Raw genomic sequence first — 11,123 nt, 5'->3', positions numbered from 1 at the left:
AAAAAGACACTTAGTCTACTCACTCAAACATATTAAAATATCAATTTAACCATTTTCCTTAATTTGAGTTTTTCTCTTAAATTTTATTGTGTAATTTAATAAGTTTTTTATGCTGCCATATCCAAAAAAAGTGTACCTTTTAAGAAAATGTAATGAAAACTAGTGGCTACCTTTAAAAAAAGCATGCAGAAGTACGCCACTGACCACAAATTTAAAGTAGACGTAGATTGGTAGCAAACTTTTTATAATTTTGGATACCATTAGTAACTTCTTTAAAAAAAAACGTTGCTTGGAGTATATATTCAGTGTTCCAGACAACATTTTCACCCTGTATAGTAGGTAGCAGGAGGAACTGCGACTCGTAATATAGAAAAAACAGTGTGAGGATTTTCTACTTGACGAAAAATGTGAAGAAGATTAAAAAAACGTCGGTACTGGTTTACTTTCACTGGGTAGCTTCGCCGGTGAGAAGCACTTCCACAGGTAAAGTCTTTTAATTGCGCAAAAACCGTAAAATGCCTGCTTACTCAACGTTTTCTATTAGATACTGAAAACATATGGTTTTAAGAAGATACTACAAGGATTTTATGAAGATCGAAATATGACACTAAGACGATCCTTGGCATGCTTCTAGAGGACGTTTCTAATTTTTAATGCTCCCAGAACTTCGAGGTTTTCAATTTTAATAGCAAGAATTAGGAATCACAACTTGTATTGTAGCGAGTATCTCCGACATCGAGGCGCCGGCAGGCGCCATCAAGTATACAAAAGATTAATCACCGACGATAAGGATGTGACGCATTCTTTCCTTGAAATATAGACAGACTTTTAGACTCATCAAGTACAAAGCGAAATTAAGTAGCTCACAATACTTTCAAATATTTAAAATGTGCACAGTGTAATTTTGCAACACATCAAAACCATCTCCTGAAACGGCATCTAATAACTCACAAAACCTCAAAAGATTTAAAATGTGCAGACTGTAATGACACTACATGGAAATCTTGGGCAATTCTGTCTGTCTGTCTGTTTCTTATACCTCGCTAAACGGTTCATCCGATTGCAATTAAACTTTGGGAAATAGTTGAGGCCGTTGCACGTATGCCCACGCAAGTTTCTAAGTTAGTAAAACACTTTCCTACATTCACATGGGAACGGGAACAGGAAGAAACAGAATATTATGCTTTACAGTCGAAAAAAGGCTTTGACTTTTAAAACAGGTTTCTATGAAGTTTCCACGGGACCGGGGTACGGGAAAAATTTCCCAAAATGATTTGATTCACTTGCTGTTCACTATATCTACCCTTACGATCAAAAAGACACTTAGTCTACTCACTCAAACATATTAAAATATCAATTTAACCATTTTCCTTAATTTGAGTTTTTCTCTTAAATTTTATTGTGTAATTTAATAAGTTTTTTATGCTGCCATATCCAAAAAAAGTGTACCTTTTAAGAAAATGTAATGAAAACTAGTGGCTACCATTAAAAAAAGCATGCAGAAGTACGCCACTGACCACAAATTTAAAGTAGACGTAGATTGGTGGCAAACGTTTCATAATTTTGGATACCATTAATAACTTCTTTAAAAAAACGTTGCTTGGAGTATATATTCAGTGTTCCAGACAAAATTTTCACCCTGTATAGTAGGTAGCAGGAGGAACTGCGACTCGTAATATAGAAAAAATAGTGTGAGGATTTTTTACTTGACGAAAAATGTGAAGAAGATTAAAAAAACGTCGGTACTGGGTAGCTTCGCCGGTGAGAAGCACTTCCACAGGTAAAGTCTTTTAATTGTGCAAAAACCGTAAAATGCCTGCTTACTCAACGTTTTCTATTAGGTACTAAGCGTCCAACTAAATAGTGAATTTTCCGTTAGCGCAACGACTATAAAAATACATAATCTATTCAGTTATTGTTCAGAGGCCACTGAATTCCCAGGTTATCAGAATTTAAAATCAAACGTACCGAGTAAAAATTAACGTTAAGGAAATTAATGCCGTTTATTATCATAGATACGGTTAGCAGTTAAGTCTTAAACTTTAAAATATCACAGTAGGCGCATCCGCTTAATTCAATTGTTAAACTGCGATTCGCAAAGTGCTTGCGGATTGATGTCTCTTTTGTTTTGTGCGAATCGCATGGCCTACCTGTACCTACATGTGTGAAACTTGTTGCTAGCAAATGGCGGCGATGTCGATATTGCCCACTTTGTGTAATCGATTATTCGGATTTGTCGACGCGTTGTAAATAATGAACGTTTATCTTTACGGAAAAACAATTTGTCTTAACTCGATGTTGCTGAATTGCGCGCAACGCGTTGTCTACCAGCTTGAAGTAATGCATATTATATGTAAATTGATTTCGGTGTGTAATTATTTATTGTTAGTTTAGATGTAAAGCCACTGAACCGATTTTCGTATTATCTTTTCTTCCTTTGCCTCGTTACGTATTCCGGAAATGTGGCCTGATATTTATCGGATGTTGAATAATCATTAACTTTTTATGTTTCGAACCTGAAAAAGACCACTTTTTGTGGAAAATTGTGCCGATCAATCAAATATTCCAAAAATTTGCCAAACAAAAAACGTTCCCACACAAATTTATAGATATATTGTTCTGTCACCTCTCAGACTGAATCATACTTTAACACGTAAATGAGGTAACTAAACGTGGTACTACTGCCATCTATACCAGTGGGTTTCAATTATCCTGTAAAAAAAACCGAACTTTTAAAGCCTCTTTTTTTACTTACAACGCCATAATGAGCCACTATCAGTTAGTCACGACGATCTCCTAGTCATTTTCCATCCATAGAAACCCTTCCAAGCCTGTTACCATCTTTTTCCAACCCTTATGGCCCCTTCCTTTACTTCCTATACCACCATGACTATGTTTTAAGTTTAAGTATTAAGAAAAGCTCGCCACAATTTGTTTCGACCCGTAGGTATTTTCTGTACCTCTTTCTTTGTAGCCCCTTTCTCTACTTCTTCTGCCACCATGACTATTTATAAGTCGACCTCCTAGTTATTTTATATCTAGAAAAGCCCCTCTAAACCCCGGAACAACTTGTTTCAACCCTTAAGTCCCCTTTCTATACTTCCTCTGACACTATGACCAAATTTGAGTGAGTCAAACCTGTCACACATAGCCACTGTACTTCCCCTGCGACCAAGGCAAAGTCTTATCCATTTTTTGTCCAGGGAACCCTTTCAACCACTTTATCCCATTGCGCTAATTTCTCCGCCACCAGTCGATTCGGCGGGTTTTAGAAAGAACATAGGAATTTCTTAAAAAGGCTTTGAAGTTTTTCAACGAAAAAGACTCTGTAAATTACTTGGGTTCCCTACAGGCCACTTGACTACCTTCCATTTATAACTCTTCAAAATGTTCCTGAATTTTTGGGAATTTTAGCTGTTTTTGCACTTATTTTTAAAGTTGTCTGAATGTTTTCAAAAACCTGGGTATTTAAAAGAATTTTGGCGTTTTTTGAACGAAGTCGTATACTGCGGTGGCGGTGGGGGGGGGGGGGTATTCCGGACGATCTACTCTATCCACGGTACGGAAAAGAGGGTCTTTTAATCCTTCCCCAACAACTGTCATAAGACCTGAAGACTTAATTTTTGGAAGTAGTCGTAGATTGTTTCGTTTGCTAGGGGGTATTCCATATCCCCCAGACCCCCGGGCTCTGTGCTCTCTGTATTCCCTACCCCCAGACCCTTCGGTTCAATATTCACTATGAAACTGAGTAGAGGAACTCATATTCCTTCCCCAACAACTATCATAAGACCTGAAGACCTAAATTTTGTAAGTAGTCGTCGATTATTTCGTCTGCTGGGGAGTATTCCATACCTCCCAGACCCCCGGGTTCTGTGCTCTCTTTATTTTCTACCCCCACACCCTCCGGTTGTATATTCACTGCGAAATGGAGAAGAGGGTCGTCGATTCTCTTGTTTGCGGGGGGGGGGGGGGCATACCCCTCATTTCTAGAATACAACCTTGAGAGTACTGAGATTTGAACATCATTTTTTGGAAATAGTCGTCGATTCTCGCGTTTGCTGGAGGGTATTCCCTTGACGGCTCAACGACTTGAAGGCCAGAAGGCTTGAAGGATTGACGGCTTAGCGGATTGAGGGTTAGAGGGCTGGTAGGTTTGAATGCGTTAAAGGGACATGATCGATAATTTTTTGACCCCTCCTTTACCGGAGGAGGGTTTCGGTCTACATTCATACCCAGAAGATTGAGAACCCTGAGGATTACTATAATTATTTTTTAGAGAAGGCCATCAAACTTTCTTTTTCTGGGAGAATATTCCATTCCACCGGCTACGCCTCCCACCTCCCCACTTGCAAAGCGTTTAAACCTCTAACCAGTAGCCTGTGGGGTATAAAATATTCCTCGCCAAAAGAAGATTCGATTGTCATGTGCCTGTCCCTAAAAATGACGAGCACATAGTTCCAAAGAGTGATCGTTTTGAGGGAAAACGTAGCACCAGGGGGTAGTGGGGGTTATAGAACACCCTCCAGCATACACAGGACGGACTGCTTACCTGTTTCTGAAAACTACCGCGCCAGTTTTGGTGAGGGTTATAGAGAAAAGATTATAAGTGTTTGGAACTCTCACTTCCCGGGGGAGAGACACTGTGCTATTTTCATCCCCGCCTATATTTTTTGCAGGTTCTGTAGCAACTGTTTCTGCTGTAGCCTCTGGAATCTCTGCAACTTTTGTTGTCTTCGCATTTTCTTCTGTAGCCCTAGAATGAACTGTAGTCTTTTGTAACATTTCATCAGTGTTTCTAGCCAATATATACATAGGCTGGCCATCATGTATGGAATATAATATGTATTTCGGTAAATACCGAATGTATACAACACTTTTCTAAATGAAAGTTGTTTAGCATATTAGTTTCCATAGTAAGGCAGCATTCAGTTGTTTTTATTTCAGAAAACAAATGAATAATGAAAAACAATTGAATTTTTTTAAATGGAAGTGCACCTTTTTATTAGGCTCATTTAATATTTTTTACTTTTCGATGATGTAACATTAATACAAGAACATTAAAAAAACCTATTAAATATCAATACCATTAATCTAGATATCCTACATCACAATAAAACAAGTGAACGTGTATGTTTCTTATTAAACCTTGAAGAAAGCATGAAATTAGCAATGAAATGGTAACAAACGTACACATCATTTGTTTTATTTTAATGCAGGATGTTATTGATGTGATTATAATAATTTTTTTTGAAAAATCAAATGAGCCTAATGAATAAGTGTACTGCAACTTAAAAAATTCAATTGTTTTTCGTTACTCATCTGTTTTGAAATAAAAACAAATGAATGCTGCCTTATTATGGAAAATAAAATGTTAAACAACCTTCATATATATTAATTTTCGATATTTACCGATATGTATACTGTATTCCATACTTAATGAGCACCCTGTAGCTTTTGGACAACCTGCAGCTTTTCTTCCATCTGCTGCTTCCGCAGTTGTCGCAGTTTCTTAAACTTTTGTATCATCTGCAGCTACTGCAATTTTTACTTCTGTATTTCCTTGTCGTATCTGTGCTTTGTACAGAGACAGTATACGTTTTAAAATCAATAACTTTTGTCCCATCTGCAGGTTTTATAAAACCTAATTTTCCTGAAACTCCTGGAGCTCGTTAATCTTCTATTACTTATACATCTTCTAGGTTTTCTGTGGTGCGCTTTTGCTTTTGCATTTTCCGTCAGTTTTGTAGCTTGTCGAACATCCGCTTTGCCTGCAGCTTCTGTAGATTCCGTATCCCTGGAAGAGCCTGTAGTTTTTCTAGCGGCTGTACTCCTTGCATTCTTCAGTACGGCTGCTTCTGTAAATTCTTTTCATCAGCCTTCAGTTGCTGAAATATTTTTAAGCTTGCCTGCAGCTTGTTTTGTTTACTGTAGTTCTGTAACAACTGTAGTTTCAGTAGCTTTGGGCGTCAACGTATCTACGGTAGCTCTAGTAGCTTTTGGATCATTTGCAGCTTTTACCGTAGATCGTTTGAACATACCTGAAAGGTCCCTTTCGGCCTTCTTAGCCTCCCCTGATTGATTTCGTTTAACTTTTGGTTTCTTGGTGGATCCTGGTCTTCTGCAGCTCCTTAGGATTCCGCAGCATCTTGTCATCCTTTGTGTTAATCGATCTTAGTGAGGGTTATATGGAGGAAAGATTATAAGTGTTTGGAACTCTCACTTCCCGGGGGAGAGACACTGTGCTATTTTCATCCCCCACTATATTTTTTGTAGGTTCTGTAGCAACTGTTTCTGCTGTCGCCTCTGGAATCTCTGCAACTTTTGTTGTTTTCGCATTTTCTTCTGTAGCCCTAGAATGAACTGTAGTCTTTTGTAACATTTCATCAGTGTTTGTAGCCAATATATACACAGGGTGGCCATTATGTATGGAATATAATATGTATTTCGGTAAATATCGAATGTATACAACACTTTTCTAAATGAAAGTTGTTTAGCATATTAGTTTCCATAATAAGGCAGCATTCAGTTGTTTTTATTTCAGAAAATAAATGAGTATTGAAAAACAATTGAATTTTTTTAAATGGAAGTGCACCTTTTTATTATGCTCATTTATTTATTTATTTATTTATTTATTATCCCCCTCTTGTTCTGGGCCCTCAACAGGCTTGCGCCCAATTACAGAGTAACCCGCATAATGCTTTTTACATTTTAATTTTAATATGTCTTACTTTTCGATGATGTAACATCAATACAAGAACATTAAAAAAACCTATTAAATATCAATACCATGAATCTAGATATCCTACGTCAAAATAAAACAAGTGAACGTGTATGTTTCTTATTAAACCTTGAAGAAAACATGAAATTAGCAATGAAATGGTAACAAACGTACACATTTATTTGTTTTATTTTAATGCAGGATGTTATTGATGTGATTATAATATTTTTTTTTGAAAAATCAAATGAGCTTAATGAATAATACTGCAACTTAAAAAAATTCAATTGTTTTTTGTTACTCGTCTGTTTTCTGAAATAAAAACAACTGAATGCTGCCTTATTATACGGAAAATAAAATGTTAAACAACTTTCATATACAGGGTGGTGACTTGCGTAACGCATCATAGGGATTTCAATGTAAAATTCGTAACATGCGATTATTGGCCCCCCAAATTATTTTAGAGCAAAAATGTATTATTGTTTTTTGTAGAAAAATTTTTTTTACGTCAATCAACCGTATTAGTTTTCAATTTTTTGCTAATAATAAAAACGGAAAATTGGAAAAATAAAACCCGCATCTTTTTCAATAATCTGCGATGCCATGGAATTTTCGATTTCTTTGGACTTTTCGTTCTGGACCTTGAAAGCACACCTATAGCAGTGAAGTTCCCGATAGACCATGGTCGGCGTTCCTAACGGCAGTGCCCAAACCCTAACATTATTAGGTTTGACTGGTTTCTTCGAGAACGTGCTCGGACCGAAAACAAAAATATAATTCCCAATCAATTAGTGGATGACAGTCGTAATGGAAGTTTAATTAATTTGAAAGGGATGGCCGAGTTTAATAGAAAAAAGGAGTCATAATTAGTAATTTCGCTAAGTGAATGAATCCGCGCTTAGAAAAGCCTCGCATGCAGACGTATTATGATCGGGTAATACAAGTTGCAGAGCGTTCATTAAACTAAAAAAACAATAAGGCAAAGGGAATAACTGAAATTCCTTTCGCGAAGATGAACGTAATATTGAAAAATCCGTACGCATATAAGAATGGATTCCAATTAGCGTAAAAGGTGTACACCTTGATAATGCAAGGCACCCTACTCTATCGGCCCTAGGCGATATTAAACAAGCAGCACTGATCACAGACAAAGATGTTTAGTGTATTGTCGTTGTTCGACAAAGATAAAACTATTGTAAAATCTTGAAGCTTCTTATTACTGTTAACATGCGCGATCATTTCTCGAAAATTAAAAACGCCTCTGGCACGTATCATTTTCATTTCTGTTCCAAGATAACAAAAACATAATTTAAAAATCGCAATTTGTGTTTTTGTCATTATCCCACCCTACCGGCCCCGATGCGCGCGCGATTCGAACACCACTCTTAATTATCTAAATTTACGTAGAGAAGAATCTCGTTTTCCGCGTTTTTTCCCGAGCCTTTCGGACTGGATAACGAGCAAGAAAAAGGTTAATTAATTTTCTGTTTGCATGTGTGGTGGTTGCGCGGCCCGTATTGAGTATTTCCCCGTTAAAGAGGCCGATGCCGAGTGTAGAGCAAGCAAACTTGTAATAATATAACAAGACACTAAAAACAAATACGAGGTAATATTTCATAATTTTCCAGGCGAGTAATTAAAACTTACGGAAAATACAAAATGCGTTTTGAAAGCCATTGCCTGAAGCGCTATACATCAGTTTGAAACAAAACAGTAGATACGGGTAATTAAGAAACACTCATGCAAAGTAGGCGATGGATGGAGTTATACACCTCCGGCTCTGTTTCTTCAATTGTCTATCATCAGAGGGAGGTTTTCGAATGGAATGGAATATATCGCCCCGGGAAACAAATTTAAATCGACAATATTCAGAATTATTTGAGCGTTTTGTTATTTGTTCTTCCCGAGCGAGAGTTACTTGTTGTTGCATGTTTGTTCGCCGGCCACGTTTGTAAGCGATTTATCGTCAAAGGACGAAAAAAAAAACGCGGAGCGAGGGGGGTGGGGGGAGAAAATATAAAAGGCAACGATTGGAAGGCAAGCAAGGATGCAGCGGGCTATGAAAGAATTAGCAGGGTAAAGGCCGAGTCATCTCCAGTGTTGACTTTGATCAAAGATTAGCTTTGAGTCCGCTATGATTGTATGAAATATTAATGAATTGAAAGGTAATGGAATAAATTAATTTCTGAAAGCAATATTTCACTGCAGGATTAGCAGCACATCGAAACAGGCGGAAATTAAAGAGAATAGCTAATCAGGACTTGCTAGGATCAATATGAGTAATTGATTTCGCACATAGATTAGGCATTCGTTAGAGAGTCTTGTTTATGCATGTTTAAAAGAGGGATCAGCTGCGTAACACCAATCTGTTATAAAATTTATTGGGCTCCTACGCGAAAAAACGCGTTCCGTCGCGAGGGCGGCAGAGGAAAGTGGGGGAAAGCTGACCACAGGTCCGAGACAATTGAAAATTTGAAAGTAAAGGCCAAAAAGTTCGCAGTCATCGGTTGAATAATAGTACATTACGTCATAAGGTTGTAATAGTGGGTATTACAGGATGAGTAGAAAAATTGCGCACGAAGCAATTCTACTAACCTGCAATGCGCACTATTGCAACCGAGCTACGTACCATACTTGTTCTACGACCTACGCGATTTACGAAATCAAAATGAGTCGGTTGACACTTTTGACATTTGTAGATTTATCATTTCCAAAACGTACCTAATTTTTTCATTACGCACGGGTGTAGGTAATGATTCCTATATCATGCCTCTAAATTATACGTTTATACCTCATTTTCAGGGAGGTCGTAGAACAACTATAATTACTCCATATCCCGAAAGTGATCAATTATAAAGCAATCCGTTTACTACGGCAGGACATTTTCCGCAGTAATCTTGAGGTTAAGAGGAAGAGAATATGATCATTTTTTCACAAAAAATGTTAAAATACCTACCCCCAGCCAACAGATTCCCCCAGAAAAGATCCCCTCTACAACCCTTTATGTATATATATATATATATATATATATATATCCCTCAGTGCTCTCATGGTGCTTCACTGGAAATGACAAAGAAACTAACGTTTACTGGGGGGTATTCCATAGAGAGGAATGCAAGGGGCGAAGAAGAAAAAGAAAAGGTTGTGCAAGAAGGGTGGGAAACAGGAAAGCGTAAGGGAAAGTCAGAAAAGAACTTGAGAGGGAGAGGAGAAGAAGTTGGCGAAAGAGCGGCTAACGTGCTAGTAGGGAGTTGTCCAAACCTCCCAGTCCCCACGGTGCTACATTCCCCGCACCGACTGAAAATGAAGTTCCAAATACAGATCCAAGGATAAGGATCAAAGACGAGGCTCGATTACAAGAACGAAAAGATAAAATCAAAGGATAAGGATCGACGGATAAAAATGGACGGTATCGAAGAAAACGGAATATAAATGCAAAAAGTGAAAGTGAGGATAATGATTGATTAGTATGGTAGAAAATGAAGAGCAGGGAAGAAAATTAGAAAAATGTAAACAGAAGATGAAGATCAAGACTCAAAAAATTAAAAAATGAAGGCTAAAGATAAAGATCAAAGTAAAAAACCTGCCATGAATGTAATAGATGACCACCAAATAAGAGAACGTGAAAATGAAACCAAAGATCGATGATGAGGATGCTACAAAAAAGGCCCACGGCAGTGAAGATAATGAGAGAATGTGAAGATGATGAAGGCAAGAAAGCTTGTTGGCGAAGCTCAAAGGTGAAGACTTAATGAAAAAACCGAAGAATAATTCAAAGCCGAAGAACAAATATGAGGACTACAGATTAATTTAATAGGTGAAGGTGGAAGAAGAATATCAAATAGCAATTTCAAATATAATAGCATAACCGAAGATCGAAGGACAGAAAAGATCAAGAGCAATGATTAAGACTGAGATACGATGAGAAAAGGTGAAGATGAAATCTGAATATGTGAGCAACAGATTAAGAAAAAAAGAAGGTAGAAGGCGATGAAGAAGATCGGAACTAAAGACCGAAGATCAAAGATGTACAGTGAACTGATGAATACCTAAAATGAAAGCTGAATATCAGGGTAAATGATGAAGACTAAAGATGAAGGGAGAAGGTGAAGGCTGAAGAAAAAAGTTAAGATAAAAGCCAAAGCTGTACGTCGGAAAATTCCTCTCCAAATCTTTGTGAATTCCTGCCAATTTCGTTATGAATTTATCTTAAACTTCCGAATGTTTATGAATTCCTGCTTGATAATTTCTAAATCTCTTAATTTCTTGTTTATCTCTTTCATCTTGAACGCCTTCAGGAATAAGCCCAATAGGTATTTGTTTCTGTGATTTAGCTCCGAATTTTTTTATTGCAATTTCCTATCAAAATTTCGACTGGTTTTACAAGTCAAATTGCGAGTACGGCAGG

The sequence above is a fragment of the Photinus pyralis genome, unplaced genomic scaffold (assembly GCF_008802855.1).
Source record: "Photinus pyralis isolate 1611_PpyrPB1 unplaced genomic scaffold, Ppyr1.3 Ppyr1.4_LG10, whole genome shotgun sequence".
Lineage (NCBI taxonomy): Eukaryota > Metazoa > Arthropoda > Insecta > Coleoptera > Lampyridae > Photinus > Photinus pyralis.
The sequence above is the reverse complement of the archived record's forward strand: the minus strand, read 5'-3'. Positions refer to the sequence as shown.